General features: G+C 37.3%; 1 protein-coding gene across 1 annotated transcript in view; it reads left to right on the forward strand.

The window, feature by feature from the left end:
* The window catches only part of LOC142342801 (aspartyl aminopeptidase-like), a 52,560-nt gene that overhangs the window by 8,179 nt on the left and 26,043 nt on the right, over nt 1-18,338 (forward strand). The gene's annotated exons all lie outside the window — the stretch shown is intronic.

Below are 18,338 nucleotides of genomic sequence, written 5' to 3' on the forward strand. Positions count from 1 at the left end.
CCATGCCTCAGTAAGGCTCATTTTTTTTGAGGAGTCTGTACACGATGAATAGGAATTTGTTTAATTGCTCTCTAACCAAGGTTGTAGCAAGTATTTAAGTCCCGTCGGTTTTTTATTGCAATTCTAAACACCATAAACTTCTGCATAAATTTGTAACGCACTTGATGTAAATTTGTAAAGGTTTTCCGGAGGTTGGAGCTTACAAAAGTCAGCGCTGAATCAGTCTCAAGAAGTTTTGTTTTTGTGGACAGCCGGTACTCTGTTTATGTCCCAATTCACACTGGCTGTTCTTGATTTTGGATTAAAATTTATTGCATGAAATATGCATTTATATGCTATAGTATGTTCAGCTTAACTCCCGCCTACAAGATTTGTTTAATCTGTGATTTCAATTTTCGCCTGTGTACTTGTAACATTTTGGTTGAGTAACCACTGCGCCAAGTGGGCTTGTGTTTTTTTACCTACAAACAGGCTTATGTATAAGGAGCGCGTTTACTACTTAAGTAATTACCAGTTATGCGCTTCAAAAGTTTGACATTATGCTGCTCAGACTTAATTTCGCCGCATGAGTAGTTTTGCAGACTGTACATGACAACGATAGCATGGGTGAATTCAATGACCTCATTTCAATCATAATGATGATAAACTACGCATAAAAATAATTTTTTTTTCTCTGGATCCAAGATGTTAACTGTAAAATAGTCTAATATTCAATATATTTAAACTCAATTGATCTTGTCGTAAATTTTGCTCCATACAATGAGAAGTGAAAGAGGATGGTAGGTGTTTTCTTCTGTTTTTGAGCGACTTTTGTTCAACGGCAGGTTTTTGCTTGTTTAGTACTTCGGGGAATTCACCTTCTATAAGTGATTTGTTTATCATTATTGTCAAAACAGGAATTGATATTTGTGTGCATTAAGTGCTCTTAGAGCCTTTCAGCTCCTTAGTCTCCAAGTTCTCGATTCACAGAAACTGTTTTGGAGATTTTTTATGGTGTGAAGGGCGGTTCTTGAAAGTTGACCACCCACCCGGTTTGTTTTGAATGACAACCAAGCTAAATTTTCAACTTAGAAGCTCAAACTTGATTCCTATGTTCTCCTCCAAATCTTAGTCTGTAGTCTTTATGTTAGCTGGAAAACCTTTCGTCATTCTCATTGAGCCATTCGTCAGTAAGGCTCATATTTTTTTGAGGAGTCTGTACACAATGAATAGGAATTTGCAATCAATGTGGTGTTTAATTGCTCTCTAACCAAGGTTGTAGCAATTATTTCAGTCCCGTCGGTTTTTTGTTGCAATTCTTCGCTTGATCAGTTTTCGTCTGACCCATTTGACTTTTCGTTTTCAAAAATGGAATAAACGGGTAGCGCCCAGTTGGCGTTAAGTGCACTTAGAGCCTTTCAGCTAACTAGTCTCCAAATTTGCGATTCACAGAAACTGTTCTGTAGACTTATACTCATGGTGTGAAGGGGGTTGTTGAAAGTTGACCACCCACCCGGTTTGTTTTGAATGACAACCAAGCTAAATTTTCTACTTAGAAACCCAAACTTGATTCTTAGATGCTCCTCCAAATCTTAGTCTGTAGTCTTCATGGTGGCTGGAAAACTTTTCGTCATTCTCATTGAGCCATGCCTCAGTAAGGCTCTTATTTTTTTGAGGAGTCTGTACACAATGAATAGGAATTTGCAATCAATGTGGTGTTTAATTGCTCTCTAACCAAGGTTGTAGCAACTATTTAAGTCCCGTCGGTTTTTTGCAATTCTTCGCTTGATCAGTGTTCGTCTGACGCATTTGACTTTTCGTCTTTAAAAATGGGATAAACGGGTAGCGCCCAGTTTGCATTAAGTGCTCTTAGAGCCTTTCAGCTCACTAGTCTCCAAGTTTGCGATTCACAGAAACTGTTTTGGAGACATATTTATGGTGTGAAGGGGTTCTTGAAAGTTGACCACCCAAGCGGTTTGTTTTGATTGACAACCAAGCTAAATTTTCAACTTAGAAGCCCAAACTTGATACCTAGATTCTCCTACAAATCTTAGTCTGTAGTCTTCATGTTAGCTGGAAAACCTTTCGTCATTCTCATTGAGCCATGCCTCAGTAAGGCTCATTTTTTTTGAGGAGTCTGTACACAATGAAAAGGAATTTGCAATCAATGTGGTGTTTAATTGCTCTCTAATCAAGGTTGTTGCAATTATTTAAGTCCCGTCGGTTTTTTGCAATTCTTCGCTTGATCAGTGTTCATCCGCCCCATTTGACTTTTCGTCCTCGAAAATGGGATAAACAGGTAGCGCCCAGCGGGCATTAAGTGCTCTTAGAGCCTTTCAGCTCCTTAGTCTCCAAGTTTGCGATTCACAGAAACTGTTTTGGAGACATATTTATGGTGTGAAGGGGTTGTTGGAAGTTGACCACCCAACCGGTTTGTTTTGATTGACAACCAAGCTAAATTTTCAACTTAGAAGCCCAAACTTGATTCCTAGATTCTCCTACAAATCTTAGTCTGTAGTCTTCATGTTAGCTGGAAAACCTTTCGTCATTCTCATTGAGCCATGCCTCAGTAAGGCTCATTTTTTTTTGAGGGGTCTGTACACAATGAATAGGAATTTGCAATCAATGTGGTGTTTAATTGCTCTCTAACCAGGGTTGTAACAAATAAAGTCCCATCGGTTTTTTATCGCAGTTCTTTGCTTGATCAGTTTTTCGTCTGATCCATTTGACTTTTCGTCTTCAAAAATGGAATAAACGGGTAGCGCCCAGTTGGCGTTAAGTGCACTTAGAGCCTTTCAGCTTACTAGTCTCCAAATTTGCGATTCACAGAAACTGTTCTGTAGACTTATACTCATGGTGTGAAGGGGGTTGTTGAAATTTGACCGCCCACCTGGTTTGTTTTGAATGACAATCAAGCTAAATTTTCAACTTAGAAACCCAAACTTGATTCCTAGGTGCTCCTCCAAAGCTTAGTCTGTAGTCTTCATGGTGGCTGGAAAACTTTTGGTCATTCTCATTGAGCCATGCCTCAGTAAGGCTCATATTTTTTTGAGGAGTCTGTACACGATGAATAGGAATTTGCAATCAATGTGGTGTTTAATTGCTCTCTAACCAAGGTTGTAGCAATTATTTAAGTCCCGTCGGTTTTTTATTGCAATTCTAAACACCATAAACTTCTGCATAAATTTGTAACGCACTTGATGTAAATTTGTAAAGGTTTTCCGGAGGTTGGAGCTTACAAAAGTCAGCGCTGAATCAGTCTCAAGAAGTTTTGTTTTTGTGGACAGCCGGTACTCTGTTTATGTCCCAATTCACACTGGCTGTTCTTGATTTTGGATTAAATTTTATTGCATGAAATATGCATTTGTATGCTATAGTATGTTCAGCTTAACTCCCGCCTACAAGATTTGTTTAATCTGCGATTTCAATTTTCGCCTGGGTACTTATAACATTTTGGTTGAGTAACCACTGCGCCAAGTGGGCTTGTGTTTTTTACCTACAAACAGGCTTAAGTATGAGGAGCGCGTTTACTACTTAAGTAATTACCAGTTATGCGCTTCAAAAGTGTGACATTATGCTGCTCAGACTTAATTTCGCCGCATGAGTAGTTTTGCAGACTATACATGACAAAGATAGAATGGGTGAATTCAATGGCCTCATTTCAATCATAATGATGATAAACTACGCATAAAAATGTTTTTTTTTCTCTGGATCCAAGATGTTAACTGTAAAATAGTCTAATATTCAATATATTTAAACTCAATTGATCTTGTCGTAAATTTTGCTCCATACAATGAGAAGTGAAAGAGGATGGTAGGTGTTTTCTTCTGTTTTTGAGCGACTTTTGTTCAACGGCAGGTTTTTGCTTGTTTAGTACTTCGGGGAATTCACCTTCTATAAGTGGTTTGTTTATCATTATTGTCAAAACAGGAATTGATATTTGTGTGCATTAAGTGCTCTTAGAGCCTTTCAGCTCCTTAGTCTCCAAGTTTTCGATTCACAGAAACTGTTTTGGAGATTTTTTTATGATGTGAAGGGCGGTTCTTGAAAGTTGACCACCCACCCGGTTTGTTTTGAATGACAACCAAGCTAAATTTTCAACTTAGCAGCTCAAACTTGATTCCTATATTCTCCTCCAAATCTTAGTCTGTAGTCTTTATGTTAGCTGGAAAACCTTTCGTCATTCTCATTGAGCCATGCCTCAGTAAGGCTCATATTTTTTTGAGGAGTCTGTACACAATGAATAGGAATTTGCAATCAATGTGGTGTTTAATTGCTCTCTAACCAAGGTTGTAGCAATTATTTAAGTCCCGTCGGTTTTTTGTTGCAATTCTTCGCTTGATCAGTTTTTGTCTGACCCATTTGAATTTTCGTCTTCAAAAATGGAATAAACGGGTAGCGCCCAGTTGGCGTTAAGTGCACTTAGAGCCTTTCAGCTCACTAGTCTCCAAATTTGCGATTCACAGAAACTGTTCTGTAGACTTATACTCATGGTGTGAAGGGGGTTGTTGAAAGTTGACCACCCACCCGGTTTGTTTTGAATGACAACCAAGCTAAATTTTCTACTTAGAAACCCAAACTTGATTCCTATATTCTCCTCCAAATCTTAGTCTGTAGTCTTTATGTTAGCTGGAAAACCTTTCGTCATTCTCATTGAGCCATGCCTCAGTAAGGCTCATATTTTTTTGAGGAGTCTGTACACAATGAATAGGAATTTGCAATCAATGTGGTGTTTAATTGCTCTCTAACCAAGGTTGTAGCAATTATTTAAGTCCCGTCGGTTTTTTGTTGCAATTCTTTGCTTGATCAGTTTTTCGTCTGATCCATTTGACTTTTCGTCTTCAAAAATGGGATAAACGGGTAGCGCCCAGTTGGCATTAAGTGCTCTTAGAGCCTTTCAGCTCACTAGTCTCCAAGTTTGAGATTCACAGAAACTGTTTTGGAGACCTATAGTTATGCTGTGAAGGGGGTTCTTGAAGTTTGACCGCCCACCTGGATTGTTTTGAATGACAACCAAGCTAAATTTTCAACTTAGAAACCCAAACTTGATTCCTAGATGCTCCTCCAAAGCTTAGTCTGTAGTCTTCATGGTGGATGGAAAACTTTTCGTCATTCTCATTGAGCCATGCCTCAGTAAGGCTCATATTTTTTTGAGGAGTCTGTACACGATGAATAGGAAATTGCAATCAATGTGGTGTTTAATTGCTCTCTAACCAAGGTTATAGCAATTATTTGAGTCCCGTCGGTTTTTTATTGCAATTCTAAACACCATAAACTTCTGCATAAATTTGTAACGCACTTGATGTAAATTTGTAAAGGTTTTCCGGAGGTTGGAGCTTACAAAAGTCAGCGCTGAATCAGTCTCAAGAAGTTTTGTTTTTGTGGACAGCCGGTACTCTGTTTATGTCCCAATTCACACTGGCTGTTCTTGATTTTGGATTAAATTTTATTGCATGAAATATGCATTTATATGCTATAGTATGTTCAGCTTAACTCCCGCCTACAAGATTTGTTTAATCTGCGATTTCAATTTTCGCCTGGGTACTTGTAACATTTCAATTTTCGCCTGAGTAACCACTGCGCCAAGTGGGCTTGTGTTTTTTACCTACAAACAGGCTTAAGTATGAGGAGCGCGTTTACTACTTAAGTAATTACCAGTTATGCGCTTCAAAAGTTTGACACTATGCTGCTCAGACTTAATTTCGCCGCATGAGTAGTTTTGCAGACTATACATGACAAAGATAGCATGGGTGAATTCAATGACCTCATTTCAATCATAATGATGATAAACTACGCATAAAAATGTTTTTTTTTCTCTGGATCCAAGATGTTAACTGTAAAATAGTCTAATATTCAATATATTTAAACTCAATTGATCTTGTCGTAAATTTTGCTCCATACAATGAGAAGTGAAAGAGGATGGTAGGTGTTTTCTGTTTTTGAGCGACTTTTGTTCAACGGCAGGTTTTTGCTTTTTTAGTACTTCAGGGAATTCACCTTCTAAAAGTGATTTGTTTATCAATTTTGTCAAAACAGGAATTGATATTTGTGTGCATTAAGTGCTCTTAGAGCCTTTTAGCTCCTTAGTCTCCAAGTTTTCGATTCACAGAAACTGTTTTGGAGATTTTTTTATGATGTGAAGGGCGGTTCTTGAAAGTTGACCACCCACCCGGTTTGTTTTGAATGACAACCAAGCTAAATTTTCAACTTAGCTCAAACTTGATTCCTATATTCTCCTCCAAATCTTAGTCTGTATTCTTTATGTTAGCTGGAAAACCTTTCGTCATTCTCATTGAGCCATTCCTCAGTAAGGCTCATATTTTTTTGAGGAGTCTGTACACAATGAATAGGAATTTGCAATCAATGTGGTGTTTAATTGCTCTCTAACCAAGGTTGTAGCAATTATTTAAGTCCCGTCGGTTTTTTGTTGCAATTCTTCGCTTGATCAGTTTTTGTCTGACCCATTTGACTTTTCGTCTTCAAAAATGGAATAAACGGGTAGCGCCCAGTTGGCGTTAAGTGCACTTAGAGCCTTTCAGCTCACTAGTCTCCAAATTTGCGATTCACAGAAACTGTTCTGTAGACTTATACTCATGGTGTGAAGGGGGTTGTTGAAAGTTGACCACCCACCCGGTTTGTTTTGAATGACAACCAAGCTAAATTTTCTACTTAGAAACCCAAACTTGATTCTTAGATGCTCCTCCCAATCTTAGTCTGTAGTCTTCATGGTGGCTGGAAAACTTTCCATCTTTCTCATTGAGCCATGCCTCAGTAAGGCTCTTATTTTTTTGAGGAGTCTGTACACAATGAATAGGAATTTGCAATCAATGTGGTGTTTAATTGCTCTCTAACCAAGGTTGTAGCAATTATTTAAGTCCCGTCGGTTTTTTGCAATTCTTCGCTTGATCAGTGTTCGTCTGACGCATTTGACTTTTCGTCTTTAAAAATGGGATAAACGGGTAGCGCCCAGTTTTCATTAAGTGCTCTTAGAGCCTTTCAGCTCACTAGTCTCCAAGTTTGCGATTCACAGAAACTGTTTTGGAGACATATTTATGGTGTGAAGGGGTTGTTGGAAGTTGACCACCCAACCGGTTTGTTTTGATTGACAACCATGCTAAATTTTCAACTTAGAAGCCCAAACTTGATTCCTAGATTCTCCTACAAATCTTAGTCTGTAGTCTTCATGTTAGCTGGAAAACCTTTCGTCATTCTCATTGAGCCATGCCTCAGTAAGGCTCATTTTTTTTTGAGGAGTCTGTACACAATGAATAGGAATTTGCAATCAATGTGGTGTTTAATTGCTCTCTAATCAAGGTTGTTGCAATTATTTAAGTCCCGTCGGTTTTTTGCAATTCTTCGCTTGATCAGTGTTCGTCTGACGCATTTGACTTTTCGTCTTTAAAAATGGGATACACGGGTAGCGCCCAGTTGGCATTAAGTGCTCTTAGAGCCTTTCAGCTCACTAGTCTCCAAGTTTGCGATTCACAGAAACTGTTTTGGAGACATATTTATGGTGTGAAGGGGGTTCTTGAAAGTTGACCACCCACCCGGTTTGTTTTGAATGACAACCAAGCTAAATTTTCTACTTAAAAACCCAAACTTGGTTCTTAGATGCTCCTCCAAATCTTAGTCTGTAGTCTTCATGGTAGCTGGAAAACTTTTCTTCATTCTCATTGAGCCATGCCTCAGTAAGGCCCATGTTTTTTTGTAGAGTCTGTACACAATGAATAGGAGTTTGCAATCAATATGGTGTTTAATTGCTCTCTAACCAAGGTTGTAGCAATTATTTGATAACCGTCGGTTTTTTTGCAATTCTTCCCTTGATCAGTTTTTTGTCTGACCCATTTGACTTTTCGTCTTCAAAAATGGGATAAACGGGTAGCGTCCAGTTGGCATTAAGTGCTCTTAGAGCCTTTCAGCTCACTAGTCTCCAAGTTTGCGGTTCACAGAAACTGTTTTGGAGATTTTTGTTTTTGGTGTGAGGGTTTCTTGAAAGCTCACCACCCACCCGGTTTGTTTTGAGTGACAACCAAGCTAAATTTTCTACTTAAAAACCCAAACTTGATTCTTAGATGCTCCTCCAAATCTTAGTCTGTAGTCTTCATGGTAGCCGGAAAACTTTTCTTCATTCTCATTGAGCCATGACTCAGTAAGGCCCATATTTTTTGTAGAGTCTGTACACAATGAATAGGAGTTTGCAATCAATATGGTGTTTAATTGCTCTCTAACCAAGGTTGTAGCAATTATTTGATAACCGTCGGTTTTTTTGAAATTCTTCCCTTGATCAAATTTTTGTCTGACCCATTTGACTTTTCGTCTTCAAAAATGGGATAAACGGGTAGCGCCCAATTGTCATTGAGTGCTCTTAGAGTCTTTCAGCTCACTGGTCTCCAAGTTTGCGATTCACAGAAACTGTTTCACAGACTTAAATTTTTGGTGTGAATTGGGTTCTTGAAAGTTGACCACCCACCCGGTTTGTTTTGAATGACAACCAAGCTAAATTTTCAACTTAGAAACCCAAGCTTGATTTCTAGATGCTCCTCGAAATCTTAATCTGTAGTCTTCATGGTAGCTGGAAAACTTTTCGTCATTCTCATTGAGCCATGCCTCAGTAAGGCTTTTATTTTTTTGAGGAGTGTGTACACAATGAATAGGAATTTGCAATCAATGTGGTGTTTAATTGCCCTCTAACCAAGGTTGTAGCAATTATTTGAGTTCCGTCGGTTTTTTATTGCAATTCTTCGCTTGATCAGTTTTTTGTCTGGCCCATTTGACGTTTTGTCCTCAAAAACGGGCTAAACAGTTAGCGCCCAGCGGGCATTAAAAGCTCATAGAGCCTTTCAGCTCACTAGTCTCCAAATTTGCGGTTCACAGAAACTGTTTTGGAGATTTATGTTTTTGGTGTGAAGGGTTTCTTGAAAGTTCACCACCCACCCGGTTTGTTTTAAATGACAACCAAGCTAAATTTTCATCTTAGAAACCCAAACTTGATTACTAGATGCTCCTCCAAATCTTAGTCTGTAGTCTTTCTGATAGCCGAAAAACTTTTTGTCATTCTCATTGAGCCATGTCTCAGTAAGGCTCAAAATTTTTTGAGGAGTCTGCACACAATGAATAAGATCTTACAATCAACGTGGTTTTTACTATCTGATCTTAAATGCAATATTTTAAGACTCGATTTTTGGGGTTTAGCACCAGATTTTCTAATTTTTTCTCGTTTCTAATCACGAAAAGGCTAATTCGATGAACTTGGTACTAATATTTATTTCTTTAAGCGCTGCTATGATCGTACTGAAAGCCCCCAAAACGCCACAAATTTTTTCGACAATCCTGACCGCTTGCCTAGATTCCCTATATCCGATGGACTTAAGTCACTTATCTTAAATGATCTTCCCTCTGGTATCTTTACTGAAACTAACTGGATGTCGGTTTTCATTGTTTGAAAGAATTTTAAGCGGTCATAACTTACTTCCTCGTATAGTTTACAGTGTTGAATTTTTAACTAGTGCTCCTCGGATAGCTTTTTTTACGGTATTCGACAAGAAGTCGGTTTGTTTTTTTTAGATACGTTTACCTCAACTTCGGGTGCCAAGTTTTGCATGGCTTTAGCAGTATGGTGACCGTCTTGAGGTCTTAATTTTATTTTGTTAGACAGCTTGACCAAATATCCAGCTCACCTGCGGACATGCTCCGAAGTTCTTTTTTCGTTTTCAAATTTAACCTCATCTCTGAAATCTTGCTCTGTTTCATTAATGTTATCCTCAACAAGTTTGTTGATAGTTATCTCCAACGGGGCTTTGATCGACTCTACGATGGATGGAATATTTCTTGTTTTGTTTATTTTTCATGCTTTTCCAAATTTGTTTTTTTAATACAAGGAAAAAAATTTTTGGACAGTAAAAAAACTATACAGAAAAAGCGAACGCGGTATTATAGAACGAAGAATTCAAATTGTTTTTACATTGTTTTAAAATTACATACTTTGAGAGTCCTTGATCGCCTTCCAAGACCTAAGTCCTAAAAAAACTACAGGTTTGATTCTCTTTTTACTGTCTGATATTTAAGCTGGATCCTGCTGCATACTTTTCTTGTAATTCAAAATCACCTGACAAAATTACACTTAGCAAATTACTTTGAGTCGTACTTTTTTCTTCTCGAGAGCTTCTAGCTTCGGTTCCTGCTGCTGCAGCCTCTTCTTTTATTGACATCTTTTATTGTCGCAAATTTGGTCGACTTCGATTTTGGTTTGTCTAAGTTTTCTTGCTGTCTGATAATTGTTCGAATGAAGTTTTGTGCAAGCTCCGTATTTAAGCTTCTTTAAGAAAGTTTCAAGAGTTGTCTTCCAGAGCTTTACTTATTCGATTCGTCAGGCGTTATGGTGTTTGAAACAATGTCCTGTCAAAGAACCAGATCTGATTTTTTGCTGAGATGTCCCCTTGTTAGCAGGTTGCCAAGATTTTTTATGGGAATCGGAATTCGATCTCAATCTACTAATGGCAAAATGTGGCGTCTTTCGCACATTACCTAGAGAATTGCTGATAGCTCTTTACAAACGACCAGCCTCAATAAGATACACCATTTAAGCATTTATTTATGGCTCACATTTCCATCTGAAAACGCACTTGTGATAAACTTAATGAGCAGTCGCTACTTAATAAGTTTGTCACAATAGAGGCAGATCTCAATGGTTGTCTCAAAATGAACGTATTTAACAATCTAAGTTAATAGCTAATGGTTTTGGTGGCTTTAAATTAATTGTTTTCAAAAAAGTTTCTTTTAATTTGGCTTTTCTTTTTTCATATTTTCTATTTTTTACCTACTTAGTTTCGTTAAAGACAATTCCCTATCTTTCCTAGTGAAGTACAGGTTAGTTTTTGTTAGTTTATTTTCAATGTGGTGCTATTGAGACTTTGCTATTAAGTAGGTTTTTAAGAGACCATTGTGTTTTGGTCGTAGTTAATGTTTTTTTGTTATTTGATTTTGTTGTTAGTCTTGACTTGTACTCTGATTAATGGCAAATCTCATTGGCCCTCTAACGCGTCTTTACTTATTTTTTAGTGTTATAAAATGAAAGCGATTTTTCAAATTCTTGTGACGATTTTTTTCGAATATTTTCGGATTTTTTCGAGTCTGTACACAATGAATAGGAATTTGCAATAAATTTGTGTTTAATTGCTCTCTAACCCAGGTTTTTGCAATTATTTAAGTGCCGTCGGTTTTTTATTGCAATTCTTCGCTTAATGAGTTTTTCGTCTGACCCATTTGACTTTTCTTCCTCAAAAACAGGAAAAACAGTTAGCGCCCAGCGGGCGTTAAAAGCTCATAGAGCCTTTCAGCTCACTAGTCTCCAAGTTTGCGGTTCACAGAAACTGTTTTGGAGATTTATGTTTTTGGTGTGAAGGGGGTTCTTGAAAGTTGACCACCCACTGGGTTTGTTTTGAATGACAACCAAGCTAAATTTTCAACTTAGAAACCCAAACTTGGTTCCTAGATGCTCCTCCAAATCTTAGTCTATAGTCTTTCTGATAGCTGAAAAACTTTTTGTCATTCTCATTGAGCCATGTCTCAGTAAGGCTCAAAATTTTTTGAGGAGTCTGCACACAATGAATAAGCGCTTACAATCAACGTGGTTTTTACTATCTGATCTTTTACTTAAATGGAATATTTTAAGACACGATTGTTGGGGTTTAGCACCAGATTTTTTACTTTTTTCTCGTTTCTAATCACGAAAAGGCTACTTCGATGGACTTGGTACTAATTTTTATTTCTTTAAGTGCTGCTATGATCGTACTGAAAGCCCCCAAAACGCCACATTTTTTCGAAAAATCCTGACCCCATGCGTAGAGTCCCTATATCCGATGGACTTAAGTTATCTCAAATGATCTTCCCTCTGGCATCTTTACTGAAACTAACCGGATGTCGGCTGTTCTTGTTTGAATGAATTTTCAGCGGTCATAGCTTAATTCCTCGTATATTTTTGCAGTGTTGAAGTTTTAGCTAGTGCTCCTTTGATAAATTTTTTTACGGTAATCGACAGGCAGTCGGTTTGTTTTGTTTAGATACGTTTACCTCAATTTCGGGTGCCAAATTTTTGCATGTCTGTAGCAGTATGCTGACCGTCTTGAGGTCTTAATCTTATTTTGTTAGATTGAGCTTGACCAAATATCCAGCTCACCTGCGGACATGCTCCGAAGTTCTTTTTTCGTTTTCAAATTTAACCTCATCTCTGAAATCTTGCTCTGTTTCATTAATGTTATCCTCAACAAGTTTGTTGATAGTTATCTCCAACGGGACTTTGATCGACTCTACGATGGATGGAATCTTTCTTGTTACGGTTTTTTTCACGTTTTTCCAAATTTGTTTGTTTTAATACAAGGAAAAAAAACAGTAAAAAAAACTACACAGAAAAAGAGAACGCGGTATTATAGAACGAAGAGTTCAAGTTATTTTTTACATTGTTTTGAAATTACATACCTTGAGAGTCTCAGTTCTTGATCGCCTTCCAAGACCACTAAGCCCTAAAAAACTACAGGTTTGATTCTCTCGATGTGGAACGCAGCCTTTCCCACTTTTTTATTTTTGGCTGATATTTAAGCTGGATCCTGCTGCATACTTTTCTTGTAATTCAAAATCACCTGAAAAAATTACACTTAGAAAATTACTTTGAGTCGTACTTTTTTTTCCTCGAGAGCTTCTAGTTTCGGTTCCTGCTGCCGCAGCCTCTTCTTTTATTGACATCTTTTATTTTTGCAAATTTGGTCGACTTTTCGATTTTGGTTTGTCTAAGTTCTCTTGCTGTCTTATAATTGTTCGAATGAAGTTTTGTTCAAGCTCCGTATTTAAGCTTCTTTAAGAAAGTTTCAAGAGTGTTGTTTTCCAGAGCTTTATTTATTCGAGTCGTCAGGCGTTATGGTGTTTGAAACAATGTCCTGTCAAAGAACCAGATCTGATTTTTCGCGGAGATGTCCCCTTGTTAGCAGGTTGTCAAGATTTTTTATGGGAATCGGAATTCGATCTCAGTCTACTGATCGCAAAATGTGGCGTCTTTCCACATTATCTAGAGAATTGCTGATAGCTCTTGACAAACGACCAGCCCCAATAAGATACACCTTTTAAGCATTTATTTATGGCTCACACTTCCCTCTGAAAACGCACTTGTGATAAACTTAATGAGAGCAGTCGCTACTTAATAATTTTGTCACAATAGAGGCAGATCTCAATGGTTGTCTCAAAATGAATGTATTTAACAATCTAAGTTAATAGCTAATGGTTTTGGTGGCTTTAAATGAATTGTTTTCAAAAAAGTTTCTTTTAATTTGACTTTTCTTTCATATTTTCTATTTTTTAGCTACTTAGTTTCGTTAAGGACAATTCCGTATCTTTCCTAGTGGAAGTACAGGTTAGTTTTCGTTAGTTTATTTTCAATGTGGTGCTATTGAGACTTTGCTATTAAGTAGGTTTTTAAGAGACCCTTGTGTTTTGGTCGTAGTTAATGTTTTTTGTTATTTGATTTTGTTTGTCTTGACTTGCACTCTTATTAATGGCAGATCTCATTGGCCCTCTAACGCGTCTTTAATGATTTTTTTAGTGTTATAAATTATAAGCGATTTTTCAAATTCTTGCGCCGATTGTTTTTGAATAAAATGTGAATTTTTGATCTATCTCTTCCTCTTTTGGAAAACAATTGAGGCGGTGATGTGTTTGAGCGGGGTCAGAAATTTAAGTGCAAACGCACATCATCGAGCCTTCTTGTTTGTATCTGTTTGAGTAACTTAAAAGCATGCTTTGTATTGTCATGAATTAGCTGTAATTTATTAAATATTTTCAATTATTTTGACACAGTTGACGAGAGTTCTTTAATCGATCAAAGTTTTCGAGCATTATAATCTAGAATTTTTATACAATCAAAGTTTTCGAGAATTGAATGCGTTTAGAATCATTAACAGGTATCCTCTCTGAACATTGACATCCATCCCTCAGTAAAGAATGAAAGCAGTAGCTATGAGAAGAATGATAGAAGGGTTGTCTGTGGAATGCTAGCTGCATTAGCCTTGTTGAAGCTTCTAAATTTGTTCGCCCTGCCAAGGGCTGAGGTGGGCGGAAGTTTCCTGTTATGTTACTGAATCCTTCATTCTGCTCTACCACCGCATTGTGCAGCTCAAATAGTCTCTCTGCCTGTCAAAATATCAGAAAGATGACTTTTCGTATGAAAATGTGGGCTTTTACTTTCATAAGCTTCCTTAAAAATTAGCTATTAGAGTTAGAGCTGTATAATGGTTCCAGCCGCCTTAATCTGTTGGTCTATGATAGGAAAGAGCCCAAAAATCATCTTTTTTCCTGGAAAGGTGTGTAAGAAGCTATCTGCTTTTCGCGAATTGTGTGATCTAGAATGCTAGACCTAAGTCTCTTTTCAGACCATTCTAATCATTGCTTAAAAATTGTCAATGAAAAATTATTTGGTAACTTTTGCGTTGCCTGTTTACATAATTTTTCAGAGTTTTAATTTTCAAAAACGACAATATGGCGGAATATAACTTGATTTGTTCATCAATTTTTTCTTCAACTTCCGTGGTGTGCAGTTAGAAGTTTGAAAATGGCCTCGTTCATGCGTCTAGAAGTCCTCATTAATTGAACTGAATCATACATGGGTCTTTGTTCATAGCTCTTCGCTAATCGTCTGTTCTAAAGTCAATTGAACAGAAATAAAATGGACTGGTTCACCTTGTTCGGTTCTCCACTTCCCTATACGTAACTCGAACTAAATTGAGAAGTGGTTTTGTTCATAATTGTTCAGCTCTTTATTTTGCAGAAGTGATTTGCTTCATCATTTTCTGTTTTTGCGAACTGTTGTTCAGTTAGCGGAGGAAAAGAAATTTTCGAGCTAAGTCAGTGTAATTTTTCTATCTTTTTCTTTTGATGGGCTTCTAGATGGTAAATTTTTGCTAGCAAAAGAAATCTGGGTTGTTTAATGCTAAAAAGGTTTTGTTTATATAACTTGCTCCTAAAAAATCCAAAACTAGCAATTTAAAAAAATCGGTTTGCGTACAACTTTTGCCGATAACAAACCGATGTAAGCTAAGCTAACGGCAATTGTGTAAGACGTTTCGATTGGGTTAAATTGCGGATAACATTAGGTGTATTTGGTTGAGCGAGATTTGGTGAGATACAGGTAACCGCGGGTACCTGGTGAGTTGAGATGTGAATTGGGTTGTGGAAGATGGTCCAGACTACAAACTCCTAGCAGGGTGGAGAGGTGAGATTGCCCTTGTAGCGGTAGTACTCCGAAAGGTCGTCTAATTTATACGAACATCCAACAGGTTAACCTATTAATTACATCGGCGACAAAAACACTTGAATCAAAACAAAAAAGCATCGAGAAGAACTGTTTCGTTTTCGTATGAAAATTGAAACTCAGGAACATTATGTTGCAATCGTTAGAGAAGTTTTGAATTGCAGCAATGCTTTGCAGGAGTTTTGTGTTGCAGTGAAGTCAAAATAAAGCTGTTCTCAAAAACTTAATGAAGATTAATAATTGGTTTGAGAAAAAAATAATTAGAGTGCTTGTTTTGCAATCAATGGACTTTATTCACTTATCTCAAATGATGTTCCCTTTCGCATCTTTACTGAAACTACGCGGATGTCGGTTTTCATTATTTGAAAGAATTTTAACCGGTCATAACTTACGTCCTGGTATGTTTTCGCAGTGTTGAAGTTTTAGTTAGTGCTCCTGGGATAGCTTTTTTTACGGTAATCGACAAGCAGTCGGTTTGTTTGTATCAATTATTTTAGTCCCGTCGGTTTTTCATTGCAGTTCTTCGCTTGACCGGTTTTTCGTCTGACCCATTTGACTTTGCGTCCTCAAAAACGGGATAAACAGGTAGCGCTCAGGGGGCATTAAATGGTCTTCGAGCCTTTCAGCTCCTTAGTCTCCAAGTTTGCGGTTCACAGAAACTGTTTTGGAGATTTTTGTTTTTGGTGTGAAGGGTTTCTTGAAAGCTCACCACCCACCCGGTTTGTTTTGAGTGACAACCAAGCTAAATTTTCTACTTAAAAACCCAAACTTGATTCCTAGATGCTCCTCCAAATCTTAGGCTGTAGTCTTCCTGATAGCTGGAAAACTTTTCGTCATTCTCATTGAGCCATGCCTCAGTAAGGCTCAAATTTTTTTGAGGAGTCTTTACACAATGAAGAGGAGCTTGGAATCAATGTGGTGTTTAATTGCTCTCTAACCAAGGTTGTAGCAGTTATTTTATGCAATGTATTAAGACTCGGTTTTTGGGGTTGAGCACCAGATTTTTTACTTTTTTCGTTTCTAATCACAAAAAGGCTAATTCGATTAACTTGGTACTGATTTTTTATTCCTCTAAGCGCTGCTATGATCGTGCTGAAAGCCTCCACAAACGTCTCAATTTTTTTCGACAATCCTGACCGCATGCGTAGAGTCCTTATATCCGATGGACTTTAGTCACTTATCTAATCTTCCCTCTCGCAACTTTACTGAAAATAACCGGATGTCGGTTTTCATTATTTGAAAGAATTTCAACCGGTCATAACTTACTTCCTCGTATAATTTTGCAGTGTTGAGTTTTTAGCTAGTGCTCCTTGGATAGCTTTTTTACGGTAATCGACAAGCAGTCGGTTTGTTTTGTTTAGATACGTTTACCTCAATTTCGGGTGCCAAGTTTTGCATGGCTGTAGCAATATGGTGACCGTCTTGAGGTCTTAATTTTATTTTGTTAGACAGCTTGACCAAATATCCAGCTCACCTGCGGACATGCTCCGAAGTTCTTTTTTGGTTTTCAAATTTAACCTCATCTCTGAAGTCTTGCACTGTTTCATTAATGTTATCCTCAACAAGTTTGTTGATAGTTATCTCCAACGGGGCTTTGATCGACTCTACGATGGATGGAATCTTTCTTGTTATTGTTTTTTTCACTCTTCAAATTTGTTTTTTTAATACAAGGAAAAAATTTTTTGGGACAGTAAAAACTACACAGAAAAAGAGAACGCGGTATTATAGAACGAAGAATTCAAGTTATTTTTTACATGGTTTTAAAATTACATACCTTGAGAGTTTCGGTCCTTGATGGCCTTCCAGACTAAGCCCTAAACAAACTACAGGTTTGATTCTCTCGATGTAGAACCCAGCCTTTCGCACTTTTTTATTACTGTCTGTGATAGTTAAGCTGGATCCTGCTGCATACTTTTCTTGTAATTTAAAATCACATGACAAAATTACACTTAGCAAATTACTTTGAGTCGTACTTTTTTTTCCTCGAGAGCTTCTAGTTTCGGTTCCTGCTGCCGCAGCCTCTTCTTTTATTGACATCTTTTTTTTCGCAAATTTGGTCGACTTTTCGATTTTGGTTTGTCTAAGTTCTCTTGCTGTCTGATAATTGTTCGAATGAAGTTTTGTTCAAGCTCCGTATTTAAGCTTCTTTAAGAAAGTTTCAAGAGTGTTGTTTTCCAGAGCTTTACTTATTCGAGTCGTCAGGCGTTATGGTGTTTGAAACAATGTCCTGTCAAAGAACCAGATCTGATTTTTCGCGGAGATGTCCCCTTGTTAGCAGGTTGCCAAGATTTTTTATGGGAATCGGAATTCCATCTCAGTCTACTGATCGCAAAATGTGGCGTCTTTCCCGCATTATCTAGAGAATTGCTGATAGCTCTTGACAAACGACCAGCCCCAATAAGATACACCTTTTAAGCATTTATTTATGGCTCACACTTCCATCTGAAAACGCACTTGCGATAAACTTAATGAGAGCAGTTGCTACTTAATAAGTTTGTCAGAATAGTCGCAGATCTCAATGGTTGTCTCAAAATGAACGTATTTAACAATCTAAGTTAATAGCTAATGGTTTTGGTGGCTTTAAATTAATTGTTTTCAAAAAAAATTCTTTTAATTTGACTTTTCTTTTTGCATTTTTTCTATTTTTTACCTACTTAGTTCCGTTAAGGACAATTCCGTATCTTTCCTAGTGAAGTACAGGTTAATTTTGTTAGTTTATCTTCAATGTGGTGCTATTCAGACTTTGCTATTAAGTATGTTTTTAAGAGACAGTGTTTTGGTCGTAATTAGTGTTTTTTGTTATTTGATTTTGTCGGCCCTCTAACGCGTCTTTACTTAATTTTTTTAGTGGTATAAGCTGAAAGCGATTTTTCAAATTCTTACGCCGATTATTTTCGAATAAAATGTGAATTTTTGATCTATCTCCTCCTCTTTTGGAAAACAATTGAGGCAATGATGTGTTTTGAGTGGGGTCAGAAAATTACGTGCAAACGCACATCATCGAGCCTTCTTGTTTGTATCTGTTTGAGTAACTTAAAAGCATGCTGTGTATTGTCATGAATTAGCT

Source organism: Convolutriloba macropyga, chromosome 7, assembly GCF_964194025.1.
Source record: "Convolutriloba macropyga chromosome 7, txConMacr16.3, whole genome shotgun sequence".
Taxonomy (NCBI): Eukaryota; Metazoa; Xenacoelomorpha; order Acoela; family Convolutidae; genus Convolutriloba; species Convolutriloba macropyga.